Genomic DNA, 16,505 nt, shown 5'->3' on the forward strand with positions numbered 1-16,505 from the left:
GGCTGCAACATTTTGCTGACTCCAATGACTGCCCCATCTCTCTCAGCTACTGGGCTCCTTTTGTAATCAGGGAGAACAACAAACCCTCATGCATGCTTTTTTTAAAAATACACTTTTATTAATTCATTGAGAATTCCATAACACATACCATGTGTCTTTATTATAACAATCCCCATTTCTCTACCAACTCCTCCTAGATCTACCTCCCCAACCTTCTACTCTCTCCCAACTTCTTGCCCTCTTCCTTTTCTTTTCTTTTCTTTTCTTTTTTCTTTTTTTCTTTTTTTAATGATCCACAGAGTCCAATTGTGCTACCCATATACTCCATGCTTGTGGCTTATGGGCCATCCACAGGAGGGGCGATCAACCACCAGGTCCTCCGTTCTTTCCAAAATGTCTGCATTTCTTCTCAACTGCTCTTTTCAAACACCACATACCCCCTGCTTCTCGGGGCATCTGTGCATTAGCTCCTCTGTAAAACTCAACAACGCAGATCATTCCCTTTGTTCTTAAGCCCTCTCTCATCTCAGTTTTCACTACAACTTGTATTTTCACTACAGTGTGTCTTTCCCATAAGTCACCTGTTTCTAAGCCAACTCCCTTATCTTTTGCTCACTTTCTGATTTAGTATCACTTTCATATTCTTATATGTGGGCTTTTTCCCAGGCCTAGTCTTCCACCATCTGCTCCATCCCAGACTGGGAAATGCTGTATCATCTTACTCCGTGTTATTTGAACCATAACTTGAGTATTGTGTTTACTTCTAAGTTTTACCTCCAGTGAGAATAATTGCAAACTCAGGATTATTCAGTATTGAGTAAGCAAGATGGCAAGGAAGCTAAATACATCTCAGGAAATGCTTTAGAAAATAGACATATTTAACCTAAAAGGAGAGAAATTCAAAAGAAAATCTGTTCTGTCTTAACATATTTTTAAAAAATACAGAAAAAGAGTTTAATTTATTGATATTGATCACTGAAGAAATTATAATTTGATATAAATTACAGAAGGATAGATATGGAATCACTAGTAAGCAACATCTAGCCTTATGAAGGCTCTGTAGACAGATAATGTGGCTGCTAAATCTATGTGATCCCAAGAAAGTTATTTCACTTCTCTATGCTATCATTTCATTGTAGGTGACCTGATAATGACAGCTACACCTCATGATGCTCTTTTGAAGGATAAATAAGATCATGTAGATTATTTAGCAGAATGCCTTGCACCAGGAGATAAGGAAACTGCTCAGTATACATTACTATCACTTCTTCCTTCGCTCCCTTCTCCTGCCATCATTGTTTTCATCATCATCTTAATCACGGGACCCAACAATAGCATTTGGAATTGTTCAGCAGTAGAACTAGCCCTCCTCAAAGCAGTGAACTTGGTGTTTCTGGAGGAATGTTCAATTCAAGTTGTGTTAAGCACATGACACAAGCTTCTGCTGTTTGGGTTTAGTAGGACTAGATTGACATCAGAGTTCCATTCCACTTTGGGTTCACTGGATCTATCCAAAACAGCATGGTGCCCTCTATGATGCAGGACAAAATCACCTCTCTAGTTCTTTGTCTTTGTCTTATACATCACACACGACAGACATGGAGACTTCAGGCTGGGTCCTTATGAAAGCCAGCCATGTCCACAAGCCTTTATTCTATATCGAATCTCCCATGCACTAAATCTTATGACCCCCTCTTACTCCCATAATCTTTGTCCTTTGCTCTTCTAAAACTTCTGATGACTGTGGAAAAGGTCTTAGAATTTAATCTTATTCAAGTTGAAAATTTGCTTCAGTGGTAGATTTTGAGTACTCAACCTTATTCATTTTCCGTGTAGCCCCAACTCATCCCATTTTGACTTTAACTATCACCAACATGTTTCACAAAGATAACCAAGTTGGAGAATACCTACAGCTTCATCCCTTTAGATATCAATCATTTTGGTCTATGAGTCTTTCTTGGGTGATTCTCCTGAATTCATATGGTCCTTTATATTTCTTTGGTTGCCACCCTCATCAAGGTTACAATCTCTTCTCCATTCTATAATTCTTCAAAGAAAATTTGTTTCCAGACTAATGTGGTTTGATCACACCAGACCGCCTGAAACAGAGTACAAGCTGATCCTACATTCCAAACAGCTGGACAAAACAGCCCTACAGACTACAGCTAGGATATCTGAATCTTCTTCGAATCCCCCAAGACAGCGCCCTTACCAGCAGGAAGTAGTTTGGAAAGAACGACGCCCAAATTCCCAAATATTGTGTATAAATGTTTGTTTTCATTTAATTGGACTTTGTTATATAAAATTAAATAAAAAAAAGAAAAAAAAAGAAAATTTGATTATCACCCTTTCTGAAACATTCCAGTAGTTCCAGAGACAAAAATAACACAGAGTACCCAAAGTCATTCATATTCTGGTCCATTTCTTCTCATTTTCTTGAAGTATAATTTCACACAATAACATGTATCCATTTTAAATATTCTTTTTTATGAGTTTAAACATAGTTGTATAATTGAGTAACAATCAACTATAGTCAAGTCTCTATTTCTGTGACCTACAAAGTTTCCTTGTGTTCCTAACTTCTGAATTTCAATACCACTAATGATTTAATACAAGAACTAATTCACTTTTTCATTAAAGTTTTTAATTTCCTATAATTTCAAATAAATAGTATAAGACTGTATAGTTTGGGGATTTGTTTGTTTGTTTGTTTTGATTTGGTTTGGTTTTTTGAGACAGTGTTTCCCTGTGTAGTTTTGGAGCCTGTCCTGGAACTAGCCTTTGTAGACCAGGATGGTCTTGAACTCACAGAGATCCTCCTGTTTCTGCCTCCCAAGTGCTTGGATTAAAGATACGCACCACCACTGCCTGGTTAGCATGACATTTTTGAGGCTAGTTTCTGTAATTGAAAGTACCTCAGTCCATTATTTTTTATTGTTGAACAGTATTCCGTTATGGATGTAGACATTTTAGTTGTTTCCAATTTGGGGCTATTAAGAATGAGGCTTCCAAGTGCATTCACACGCATATCTTTGTATGAACATATTTTCATTTATTAAAGTTAGGAATGTAGAAGTAAAGTCATTAGATAGTAGGATGAATATCTAACTTATTAAGAAACTATGTGACCCTTCTTCATCCCTGTGCTGGCTAGTCTTATATCAATTTGAGACACAAAATAGATATCTGAAAGGAGGGAACTTGAATTTAGAGAATGCCTCCATAAGATCTGGCTGAAAGGCATTTTCTTAATTAGTGATTGATAGGGGAGGACCTAACCCATTGGTGGTGGTACCATCCCTGGGCTGGTGGTCCTGGGTGCTATAAGGAACCAGGCAGATCAAGAAATGGGGATAAAGTCAGTAAGCAGCACCCTCCATGGCCTCTGAATAAGCTCCTGCCTCCAGGTTCTTGCCCTGTTTGAGTTCCTGTGCTGACATCCTTCAACGATGAAGAGCGGTATGGAAGTGTAAGCCAAATAAACCCTTTCCTCCCCAACTTGCTTCTTGGTCTTGGAGTTTCATTGCAGCAATAGAACCCCTAACTAATGCAATCCCCTTCTTGTACTTGATCTCTTGGCTCCTTCCATCAGCCAAGGTGCCCTACTTTAATGTCCCATGTCAGGCCTGCTGCTTTCTGATCTCTGTGACTGTGTTCATATTTGTTGCAAAAGTGATCCAGGAAGTTCCTCTTGCTACATTTCCTCTCAGCCAAGTCATTACAATAAAAATTTATTATTAACCAAGTTAGACATTGTACAGGGATGCACATACAATTATTGTACCTAATGGAATTCACAACCTAGAAGGCAAGAAAGAGGCACAAATGGGAAACTTACGTGCCAGACAAAGTGAGCTCAAAGAACAAAACATTATGGGAAAAGAAAGATCACTCCAGTGTGGTGGGTGTATGAAAGGGTTGCTTAAAGAGGCTGCAGCAGTGTGGTTAAACAGCTAGAATTGAAAGAAAGCAGAACTTAAAGACTGGAAAATTCCCACATTAGATCCCATCTCACTTAAGGAAACTTCCTGGTGAAATCATAAGTGCTTGTTATTGTCAAAACATTTTCAGGGTACAACTAATGTTGTTAGGAGAAAGGGTCTTTCTGCCTGTTCTGTAAACATAGCCATAATTTAAGGGGCTCTGAATCAAACCCCCCATGTTTAACCCAATGAGACAAAACCACAGGAGCCTCAAGCGTACTCTTAGAGAAGTCAGAGTTCTGCAAACCAGCTATAGACCAGCCAGCCAGGCAACGTGAAGAGCTAGTCTGAAGAAGGTAGTAATGGTATTCAGCTTGGGCAGTGTAAGCATGTATACATGTGTGTTCCTTAAATTCATTGTCTAAGGTAAGTTCTATAAAAAGTAGGTCACCCAACAGTCAATGAATTAATGCTTGAATGAATGAGGATTTGCTACCATGTAGGTGCTCATATATATTATGGCATTTTATACAAAATCCAGATCAATCAGATGTGTGACCACTTAAACAATCTATACTTCTTACTCAACACTCTGTGGCCAAGTGCTCAGCAATGCATATACAGAGTAGAATGTCTAAGAAAATAGTTTCTTTGCATTCTGATGTTGTGAAATATTGTTTGGATTAAAAGGGCAGGAACAAATTGATGGATCTAATTTTTTTTTCTTTTGGCTTAGAGATGACAGGGTAATCCATCAGACAACTTCTTTGGCTCTCTGTGACATTTCAAGCTCAAATGTTATAGCTTTCTTATTTTTTCTTTTCTTCTTTTTCTTACCCCCTGGCTCTCTATTGAACTGTGCCTCTAGGAAATGTGTCCTGTAGATGTGGCTTCTATGACCCTTGTCATACAGCAAGCACTCAATTGAAGCTTGTCAGATGGTGACTGGGAATGGTCAGACTAGTTTATCAGGTTGTGCAAAAGATGAGGTGACTGCCCAATCCATTTGTGTTGTTACACACACCTGTGCCATAGAACACCCAGCAAGGAGTTAGAGCAGGTCCTAGACAATAGACAAGGACACAAAACACCCACAGAAGGTGACTTTAACATTTAGATTGTAAATGAGGAGAAAGTTCTGGAAGCCAAAGACTTTCCTGTCTCTACAAACACACATAATGTGAACTTGGAAGGGCTACTTAATCTCACCAACACTTTGGAGCCAGAGACAATAAATATAAGAAAAAAAATGTAATAGTAACTATGTAATCATTGGGAAATTTCACAGTATAATTGTTTGCCTTTCCAGCACAGGATTTAAGTTTTTTCCCAGTACCCATATCAAAAACCTGGGTGTCGGGTTCATGTTTATAATTGTAGTACCATGGAGGCAGAGATAGGTGACTGCCTGGGCCTCTCTCATAAAACAAAGATAGCTCCAGAAGGACAAAGGTAAAGGTTGACCTCTGATCTCCACATGTGCACCAGGACCTGCACACACTTGTGGACCTACACAAATGCACATGTGAATGAACACAAAAACATTTACAGTCTCACAGTTCTGTGGGGTCAGATACCTGAGTAGCATGACTGGGAGGTTCTGCTTGCAGGTTTTCAGGGCACTGGCTGGGGCTGTGACTATCCAACAGCCAGACTAGACAATTTCCTACCAAGATGGTTCACTCATGCAGCTATTGGTGAGAGGCCTCAATTCATTACTAGCTGTTGTCAAGAGGTTGTAATTCCTCACAGTGTGGATCAATCCATAGGGCTGTTTGAGGGTCCTCAGAACAAGCAGTTGGATTACCACAGTGACTGATCATCAGGATTTACAATCTAGGCTCAGAAGTCACACACTGATTTCCTCAATATCCTATTTGTTCTAGGGTCAACCAGATTAAATCTGGGAAGGAACTGACTCTGCAGGGGTGTGAACTCCAGGGTGGGGTGATGGGAGATCACAGTGAGTGCTGACAGATAGACCCTCTTCCAGTTCTAAAGGGCTTCACTAGGAAATGAGGATACAACTGATTATCTCAGGGTTTGACTCTCCAACCACATCCTTGTTTGTTCCAAACAGCTCTTCTCCAAGCCTGTAATCCATTCTGGATCTCCATGAAAATTACTTCTATCATTGTCAAACCTTTGGGTCACACTAAACATTCAGTGTTAGTTCCTAACAGGGCTCTGTAGAAGCTGTGCATTGCATCTGAGGGGTCTCAGGAGCTCTGGTCTTACTCTAACGAGCTATGTTGGCTGGTCTTCCTTGGGTAAGTACATCCCACTGTGATCTACACAGAGCTGGCTAGTTTCATGTGAGACAGTCTCTGCCTTGGATGTCAACAGGAGATGACTGGTGTGGGAGAGATGGTCGAGGACAGTGCTCTGGCTTCTAGCATTGGTAAACTGTCTTGCAATTTGGCATTTTCCATCAGGTGTTTGCACCTAGGTTCATACTGGATTCTGTCGGCTGAAGAAGAAAGAGTTGGCATTGTTCACTCCCTTGCATGGGTTGGGGGAAAAGAAAAAGGAAAAAAAAAATCATTGCTCAGAAAATCCTGTTAGTCATTTGTTTCAGTAGGGGGCACAAAAGAAACAATGCTAGGTAGAGATAGGCATAGACCCTCTTGACCTTGAGGTGCCTATGGTGTGCATATTTAGCAAACTTAACATTAAACCTTAAATACAGCTTCCAGATGAGTAATCGAGCATGGAACAAGATCTGCTATCAGATTACCTCACTGTATTTGTGGCTGTCTCCACTCCTTTCAGATGTCATACTGTGTTCAGCCTTGGTCCTCATGTCCTGGGTTGTTTTTCTCAAGGCCATTTTCTTTTTATAACCACACTGACTGGCAGTACGCAGTGCTCAAACTGATCAGCTGCTATCTACCAGGGAGGGTTCAGATCAAATTCCTGTGAATTCTTGTGAAGAGAGACCTGTGGTCCTATGTCTCAGTTTACTTAAGACACAGGTCAGTCAATGCAACTCAATGCTGGCTTTCCGTAAAGTCCTGGGATTCAGCTTAACTTTACCACTATTTAGTTGTAAAATATAGTGCTGCTAGCAAAGACCTTTTCAGACCAATTCTTGCAGACTGTAGCTTGCTGAGCCATTCTCATATGACACATTCTCTCTGCAGCCACCTGCTTAGTCTGCAGGCCCATGTCATTCCAGTTCTACCCCAGCTTCAGAGCCCTTTGGATAGTCATCAGAATTGGGGGTCCCTGAGGGATGGCCATCCCACATATTCAGTCCCACGGGCCATTTGGGCAGCTACCTTTCCAACCTTATCATCCTTCTGCCCCCACAGAAACCTGAGAAAGATGGAACAGGGGAAGTGGTGTGGCTTCCCAACACAAATAACCCCACAGAGCTTTCTCAGCAGTGACCCTTAGCCCTCCTGTCAGCCTCAGGCTGAGGGAGGAAGGAAATAGACCTTCCATTCAGTATTTTTCTTCCCCTGTCAAGAAGATCAGAGGAACTGAGATGGGAGAGAAAAGGAGTCCAAAGCACCTTGTAAGCTTTCTGTGGGATTTGTGTTGCCTTTCCCCTCCCATCCTGAGCACTAAGTAAACAAACTCCTTAGCCAAGCAAGGCCCGAGGCTCAACTCCAAGCAGGCCATAAATAAGAGCCCTTCAGCCTTTCACTCTCAGCAAGTGGAGAGGACATATTTGAGTGGAACATTTGATAGCAGGACCGGAGAGGCTGGATGGGGGCTGGGGTCGGGGGCTTGTGTTAATTGAATCCCAATTTCCTTCTCCTAGCCTGGCTCTTATCTTTTTAATTATACAAGGCCTTTAATCTTCCCAAGAACTTGTCTCTGTCATTAATACAGGATCCCAATTGGAGATAGGAGAATGCTCAAGGGTAATGGCAACCTCAAGCTGGGGCCTTTGGCAACTTTTATGCTTTTTAAAACACCCAGAATTTCCCAGGACAAATCCAGGTGGAGGGGAGACACGGTGGACTTCTCTTGACTCTCAGGCATTGTTCCTTTAGCTGTCTGTGTTTGTGAGGGTCCAGTCTTAAGCTAAGGACAAGAGCCTCTTATGTTGATATCTGTTGTGGCTCCCAAAGCACAGTCACTTGTTCTAGCATTTAGAGGACAGATGAGCAATCCAAGAACCAATCTCAAGTTGTTTGGGGATAGAGATGGAGCAGATGTACTCACAGGACCCTGGGAAGACTTGGGGCAGTACCCACTAATCTACGTTAGTGGATTATGAATGGAAACAATCTCACAGGATTCCCTTAACATGTGGGAAGTTCATTATCTCTAGGTGACAATGGCTACCGACCTTCCAGGGTTATGCTTCTCTCCAATCCTTGCCATCTCAATTTGTCTTCTGATGGGAGATGTCATTCTGTATATGTTTCTCATACTGGTTAATAATAAAGCACTGTTGGCCAATAGGAAAGGAAGATAGGAGGGACTAGGAGACAAAGAGGAAAGAGGAAGTAGTAAGGGGAGTCAAGATGGAGAGTCTGGAGAGAGCTGGACGCCAGCCACCTCCCGGGTAAGAGAAGGCCATGTGAAAATACATAGATCAGCAGAAATGGGTTAATACTTAAGAAAGAGCTAGCCAATAAGAAACTAGTACCTGGCCAACAGTATAATATCAAATACAGAGTCTCTGTTTGTTAATTGGGGCTGGTGCGGCGGCGGGACAAGACCAGCGGTGGCGGGAGGAAAAAACCGTACTCGTTACAGTCTTCAACTATCTGATGAGCTGTAAGTGACACTTAGGAATGTAAGAGATACACCCCATGGGAAGGAATACGGCTTTATTAGCTGATCAGTAAATGTTCGCTAAGTAACTCTTTGAACAAGGATTGAGAGAGTCAATCTGCTTAAAACCTGAGTTCACAACAGTTTATTCAGTTTATTAAGCAATTTTAGCTCCTCATTTATAACTTTAAATTTCAAACCAACTCTCCCCAATCCCCTACCTACAAAATACCCTTCCATTCAGGCTGTATGATATGCTATACACCACACTAACCACTAGGCACACACAAGCTACACCCCTTTCAGAATCCTAATGCTCAGTTGGGAGGATAAACTTTGTTAATTTAAAAGATGTCAATATTTAAAATAAATATTTCTATACATACATGTATGTAGATAAAGCACTACATACACACACAGTAGAAACTGTATTTGTGCAAATATATATATATGTGTGTACATATATATATATATATATACACACACACACATAAATATATGTCAGTATTAAGCTCAATGGTATAGTACTTGCTAAGTATACCTGATGCCCTGAGTTCAATTCCCAGTACCACAAAATAAAATGATAAAAACAAATAATAGAAAACTCAGCATGTATATATACAATACAGTATGTATATACATAATACATGCACAAACCATATATATTACACAGGTGACTATATCAATGAATATCACAAAAATGCAGAGTTGAGACCACAACTGGCTTTCCAAACACCAGAGCCCACGTTCAGAGCATTAGCATCTAACCTCACACCTTGGGAGCGTTTGTGTTCAGTTGTCAGCTGAATATCGTGCCTCCTCAATGCCCCAGCCCACTGCACACAACTGCTCCACTGTTACCGTTATGGGACTAGCGGAGAAGGAGGTTGCTAAGCAGACAGTGTGTCTCTGAATCTGTCAAACTATTGAAACAAGAGACACAAAGAAATGGAAATTTCCCCAAAAATGTTGTGCTGGGAGAAGCAAAAGGCACCAGAGGGAAAACTTGTCTCCTAGAAAGAAATTTCACAATTCTTCAGCGTGAAACTGTAACCTAGGCCATGATGAGTCTGTGGTAGGAGAGGCCACGCCTTGAAATGAGACTGCTTAGATCCTTAGCCCTCCGTTTAAACATTGATCTTACTTCAGAACCCCGAAGATGAACTTAGTGGGTTTGGGGGGTCTCTTTGTCCCCCTTCCCAATAAATCTTCTTTTTCTGCTTTTCCACTGTTAATATGACCATTGTTATTGGCTCATTGAGGACAAGTGGCCAGACCTGATTTGGGTCACAGGTAACATTAATGACAAAGGCCACACAACCTACAAAGAGACAATCAGGATTCAACCAAACTGACCACAAAGTCTGGCCCTCATCCCTGAATCTGTGGCCTGAAATGCTCTGCTTGTTAGAAACCACAGTCTGTTCATGAAAGTATGTGGTTCCGGTCACAGGTGCTGGTGAAGACAAAGTGGACCTGGACATGATCCAGAGAAGAGCAATTAGAACACTTGATGGGAGAGAGACTTCTGTTTGAGGACAGAAGTTTAAAAATAACCAGCAGCAGAGGCTACAGAGCAGGAGCAATGGATGTCTATAGCCTGGGAAGGAAGAGGGGGAGAGGACCAATGCGCCTGCCAAGAGGGCATTCACTGAAGCTTAGACACAGCCATTTTAGGACAATGACAAGAAGTTCCACTTAACACGTTCCAAAAGTTTGCTGCCTGCTGTGTGATCCCAAGAAGTGGCACATGCTGAAAATATAAATAGATCCGAGCCTGTGAGGTGTCACTATAAGAATGACAGGTTTCTCACTGTCTTAATTCAAGCTCCCTTAGTTTCTAACACTACAAACCTTTTCTGAAGATCAGACAGAAAGTAGTTTCAGCTTTTTTGTGGCCAACTTCGCTGCCAGACTCTATCTTGTTGCTGCAGTACTAAAGCTCTGGGTACACTGGGCTCCAATAAGAGCTTATTTTTTTAAAAAATGGGAACAGGCAGAATATAACAGGAAAACTGTGATTTAGACCTTGCTTTAGACCAACTCCAAGTTGCTTTAAAACATATAATTTAATACTGGGAGGCATCCCGGTGGTTGTACAATTTTATGGGGGGAAGATGGTGGCATCCAAAGACATCAAATTAAGTTCTCCATGGCCATACTGCATGGTGCTAGGGCTGTGCTGGGCATTTGCCATGCTGAGCATCTCTGACCATCTTTAATGTAACTTAATGTTCAAAGGCTGCCCTTTCTTAGGAACATTTCAAACCAAAGACTAGCTGGGCAGTGGTGGCTCTTGTGTGTAATCCCAACAGCCAGAGCTATTACACAGAGAAACCATTCCTCAAAAATAAAAAGAAGAGGAAAGAGGAAAGAAGAAGAAAACCAAAGACTATTTCAAATGTTATGGAGTGAGAAGGGTCCTCTTCCGAGGTCCCTTTCTCATCTGTGTTGGAGATGGGAGAAAACTTGGTTTTCTACAGTCTATACAAGTGTCATTGACCACCTAGAGCTGAGTCTTTGATGACAGTGCCTGCAAATGCAGATTTTACAGCTTTCTTGGCTAGAGAGGTGCACCCTAGGGGCCCTTTTCAATTAAAACATTTTGTTCAACCTTTGGGCAAGAGTTGGCTGAAAACAATGCCAGTTTTCCATATTCTATCAGCTTGCAAATAGCTTAGATTTAGATGAGTTCATGTCCAGAGCCTAACATAGAAGGTGCGTGCATGCGTGCGTGCATGCACTCGTGCATGAGTGGTGTGTGAGCCGTGGGAGGCAAAAGCTCTGGAAGGCACCGGTGTTTTAAGGAGGTCCTAAGAACTATTATGTCTTATGTCTCTGCAGCACTTTTTTTTTTTTAATCTGTTGAGGATACCTCATGAAAATAAGAGTTCACTTTAGCAATCCTCTGGAAATAAGAAATCATATGGAAGACGGATGATTGCTGTTCTGTGTGTGATGTCACCCCAAGGCTCTTGGCCTCAGCAGCCTCATTGATGTCACCTGTACTATGACTGTGCTGTTTTGTTTTGTCTTTGGCACCTTAGGGAAATGGCTGCAGAGGACGGAGACAGGAAGGAGAGAGAACAACCCTGGGAGTCTGAGAGTGCTGATTTTATATGGGTGTAGCTTTCTGCTTCAGAGATGGAAAAGTCTGTTTTTTGGACTTCAAAAGGAGTGTTGATCTAAGTAAGAGGAACTGAAGAAATCTGTGACAAGGGGATTCTGGAATCAGAATTTAGCTGTGTCCCAGCCACTCTCTGAGCGAAGTCTCATGGTGGGTCTCTACCTGAAGGCCATGTGAGTCTATCAGGAGGTTACCTTCTGTTAGAGATATTAAGATCACCTTATCTTGAGAGGCTGTGGAGGCTCCTGGACCTTTTCGTGGGCCTGGCAGAGGATGCCAGAGTCAGATCTCTTCTCTCCCTCTTACTGGTTTTAGTTCACTGCAGGAGTAACTTGGGTCTAAGTCTCAGATTTGGAACATAGAGACTAGCCTAGAGCAGGCACCCAGAGGACATTATTTCTCTTTACCCTTGCATCCTTACACCAGGCAGAGTCTCATTGAGCCTTCCACCCCACAGATCTGGACCCCAGGACCATGAGGCCACACCTCACTGGGAAGCTGTCACCACACAGCTGCAGGGTACCAGCATGTGCATACAGCTGCTCTCCCAGCATTGTTAGTACACTCTCTGATTAGAGAAATGGCATGTACCCGCTGCAGAAGATTTTAAAAACATGGACAAATCAATATGTAGAAAATCATTGGTAGATTAACTTGAAGTGATAACACACTGTTAGTGTGTTGGTCTATTTCATCCTATTTGTGCTCCTGTGAGCAAGCATGCATTTACAAAATTTGAGTCACGTGGTTATAGATTTTGCAGGCAGCTTGTTCTTTCCACTGAGGTTGTGAACATCTCTGCTATCATTACATTGTCTTTGAAGACACGTTTTTAATAGATGGCAAATTTTCTGTGGCAGAGATGGGTCATATACATAGCATGTTCTCCATGCGGGGTGTTTAGGCTGGTTCTAATTCTTCAGTATTATAAACAACATGAAAGATAACATCATTGCAGGGAAACCTCTGCTATATCCCGACTGCTTCTCTGAAACAACTTCCTAGCAATTGAAGCTGTGGCCTTAGGAGGTAAGTATGTCAAAGGGCTTTGTTTGCAGGACAGTGTTTTCTCTACACAGACTGGGTCAATTCCAATGGTAAAGAACGACTCTCAGTACCCCCTTGTAATACCTAGGTCAAAGAAAACACCCCTTTGTGCAGGCCATGAAACACAGCGAGGCAGCTCTGAAACTTTCTATGCTTCTACCCCCTCTAAGCTAACACTCATTTCCTTACATTTTTCTAAATGTTGCTTTTTAAGTTCTTTGAACTACTAGTTCATGGATTAGAGAATATTCTGTTTTGTTGCTATGGTTCTTCAAAGGCGCTACACAGAATGGTATCCAATATGTCAAATGTGGACTCACTCTAAAAAAAAAAAAAAAAAAAAAAAAAAAAAAAACAATTAAAAAAAAAAACCTTTTTATTTGGTAGCCTCTATTACTGTAAATGCAACCTAGCTATGGTTTCAACTGTGACAAATACCCTGATCAAATGCAACTTGTAGAGGAAAGGGCTCATACATCCTCATTATAGTCCATAATGAATAAGTTGCAGCAAGAACACCAGGCACAAACCTGGAGGTAGGAAGTGACACAGAAGGGATGGAAGACTCCAGCGTACTGGCTTGCTCCTCCTGACTTGTTCAGTTTGCTTTCTTATAAACCCAGGACCTCCTGCCCAGGCATGGCACCACCCACAGTGGGCTGGGCTTCCACAGCAATCATCAATCAAGAAAATCTCCCTCAAGGCTTGCCTTCTATTAGTCAATCTGTTAGGGGGCATTTTCTCAATTGAGGGCCCCTCTTCCCAGATGACATTAGTTTGTGTCAAACTGAAACAAACAAACAAACAAAAAACAAAAAACCCACAAAACCTAGCCAGCACACTTTCATTAATTTTCTGGTTTTGTTTTAGCAGCTGAATGTCTCATCTAAACTATGTGGTGAGCATGCTGAGGTCTCAGGACTTTGACTGAAGTCTCTCCATTTGGTGCTGATTTCACTGATTTTCCTGAGTCTAAATCCAAAGTTTACACTTGTCCGGCTGGTAAGAATTCTATACACCAGTTTGTTAGAGTGCCAGTGATGGCCCCTGAAAACAAACGCTTGCTGCCTCGGGTAGGTTTCTACATCACATCACCCAGTGGGCTCAAGCTTTTGCCCAACCTGTCCCCAGAGGTCATGGGAAGGTCAGAGGCTGTTGAGACTGGGCTACCTGGCGCCACGTTGGCCGGCCAGGCACTTACAGAAGTTCTCAAGAGGAACTAGGACCTGGGCTTGAAACAACTCTGCTGATCCCTTGAGAAGGGCTCTTGTGTGATGTTGGATAAGTCACCAACAGGTGGGGGTCTCCAAGACCTGCAGACAATGTACTTGTGTGGCTGGCACAATACTCTAGCCAGTCCTAGAGGTTAATCTGCAGACTGCCAGAACTCTAGCTTTCTTTGCCTCTTTAGCCTCTTTCCCTGTACAAACAGACTGTAATACCTTTGTAAAGCTGATGCTTGCAACAGTTGTATTGGCAACTCTGAGCATTGGCAGGACATATGGCAAAATCAAAAGCCAAGGCTTGAGGCCTACCCAGAGCTCTTCCCTCAGCTCTCACCTAACATTGCTTCTGGCTGGATTGGAGATATCTTGGCCCCTTCATACACTTCCCTGAAACAGCTGCTCCTTGGTCACCCATGGATGTAGGTGTATATAGCAGAGTGTGTCTAGGTGCCATCAAGTCCCAGACAAGGGCCTACAAACTCTTTACCTCATTATAGAAACATCATGGTTGAGGAGCCAGAGCAGAAACCTCCAAGGCTTGTCCAGGGCCTAAAGTGATTTTGCTCTTGAGCAAACTTATAACTCATCCTCCTAGTCTCTGTACATTTATAAGCTTCTGTATGATGACGAGGGTAAGAGAGTTGGTAAATATTTAGATAAAGTGAATGAGCCTACATAGATAGAAGAATTCCCATAGAGTTGTATCCAAGTCTGTACACTCCAGAAAGATGCTGATCAAGCACCTGACAGCCTGAACCCTCACTCTGGAATCTGGCCACAAAACATTCGGACCAGAGATCCTAAGAGCTTTTGGCCAACTAGAGTTCAGGCTTCTGAAAACATGTCCCATATACATGTGTACCCATGGTACCCATATACATGTGTCCTGCAGTGTCCCTGCCAGCCTACTCCCCAGGCCTAGTAGAATCGTCATGGTATTTATCTTTGTGACATTCTGGTTTCCCTTCCACACTCATTCAGAGTTTGCTTACCACGAGGGATAATGAACCTCTTACTTAATTCAAGTCAGTTTCATTCCTGCTCCTCAACTGTCTACCATAAACCATATCTGTCTTTTATTGCAGTCATCATTTGCTTTTTCTGAAGGAGGTAAAGCAGAAAATACAAACATACGTTGAGAATAAACCTCCTGCCTTGCACTTCGCGGTTTCAATGTGTTTTCTCATAAAGTATTTCATTACAGACTCAAGCAGCTACTATCATAAAATGTAGTCTTGGATGTAGGATCCATGGAAAACAAATTAGAAGCAGGTGGAGGTGAGAGCAGCCAATTAGACTAAGGCCAGCCCCATTCCTGCTGGGCCTGGGCAATGACGGTGGCACCTGCTTTTTGTCACAGACAAGGGGAAGTGTTTGGAAACGTCTTGACCTTCTTCTAGAATTCGACTTCAATTCTCAGTTTCTTCTTTTCATTTTATGCTGCTTCTTAGAATCAGATTCCTAAAATTTCAGAGCTGGAAGAAACTAGTCATCAGGTCAATGGTTCTCCTAATACAACCTCTGGGGCATCAGTGTTTGCCTCATAGGGGAACTTGTTATATCGTCTCAGACCATCTGTTGATGTCCCGTTCCCTGCTCCCCATGAAGGTGAAGATCTGGAGGTGGGTTCAGTCATCCATGTTGTCTTAGTTAGGTTTTCTACTGCTGTGATGAAACACCATGACCAAAGAGCAAGCTGGGGAGGAAAGGATTTATTTGGCTTACACTTCAGCATTGGTCTTCATCACTGAAGGAATTCAGGATGAGAACTCAAACAGGGCAGGATCCCAGAGGCAGGAGCTGATGCAGAGGCTGTGGAGGGGTGCTGTTTACTGGCTTACTACCTCTGGCATGCTCAGTCCATCTTCTTATAGAACCTAGGACCAGCAGCCCAGGGATGGCACCACCTATCATGAGCTGGGCCCTCCACCATTGATCACTAATTGAGAAAACCTTACAGCTGGATCTCAAGGAGGCATTTCCTCAGCTGAGGCTCCTTCCTCTGATGAGTCTAGCTTGTGTCAAGTTGACCCACAAAACCGCCCAGTACACACATTTTAACAGACCTCTAGGTATTCATCCGAGAACTAATGATCTACACTGGCTTTCTCATTTCATGCAGATGCAGAGGCCATGTAGGCAGAGGCTCTTGCTCTGTGTCACATACATGAACAGCTAGAGCCCACATATGAAGTTCCCAGGTTCCTCCCCAGTGCCCTACACTCCATCTGCCCACTTCTGTGTTGTCTCCCACATGGAAGAGTTCTACTGCCTGCTTTCCTCCCAGTGTCTGAGGATGGATGCCCATGAGCGAGCCAGTGCCCCTCACCACAGGGGTCAGCTCAAGTGTCCTTTCTGACGTGCAGCTTCGAAAGCTGTCATCTGTGAGGACACAGGATTGCTAAAACCCAGAACCCAGTCCACTCACCAACCTCCTGTGCTTGCTTC

Source organism: Phodopus roborovskii, unplaced genomic scaffold (genome assembly GCF_943737965.1).
Source record: "Phodopus roborovskii unplaced genomic scaffold, PHOROB, whole genome shotgun sequence".
Taxonomy (NCBI): Eukaryota; Metazoa; Chordata; class Mammalia; order Rodentia; family Cricetidae; genus Phodopus; species Phodopus roborovskii.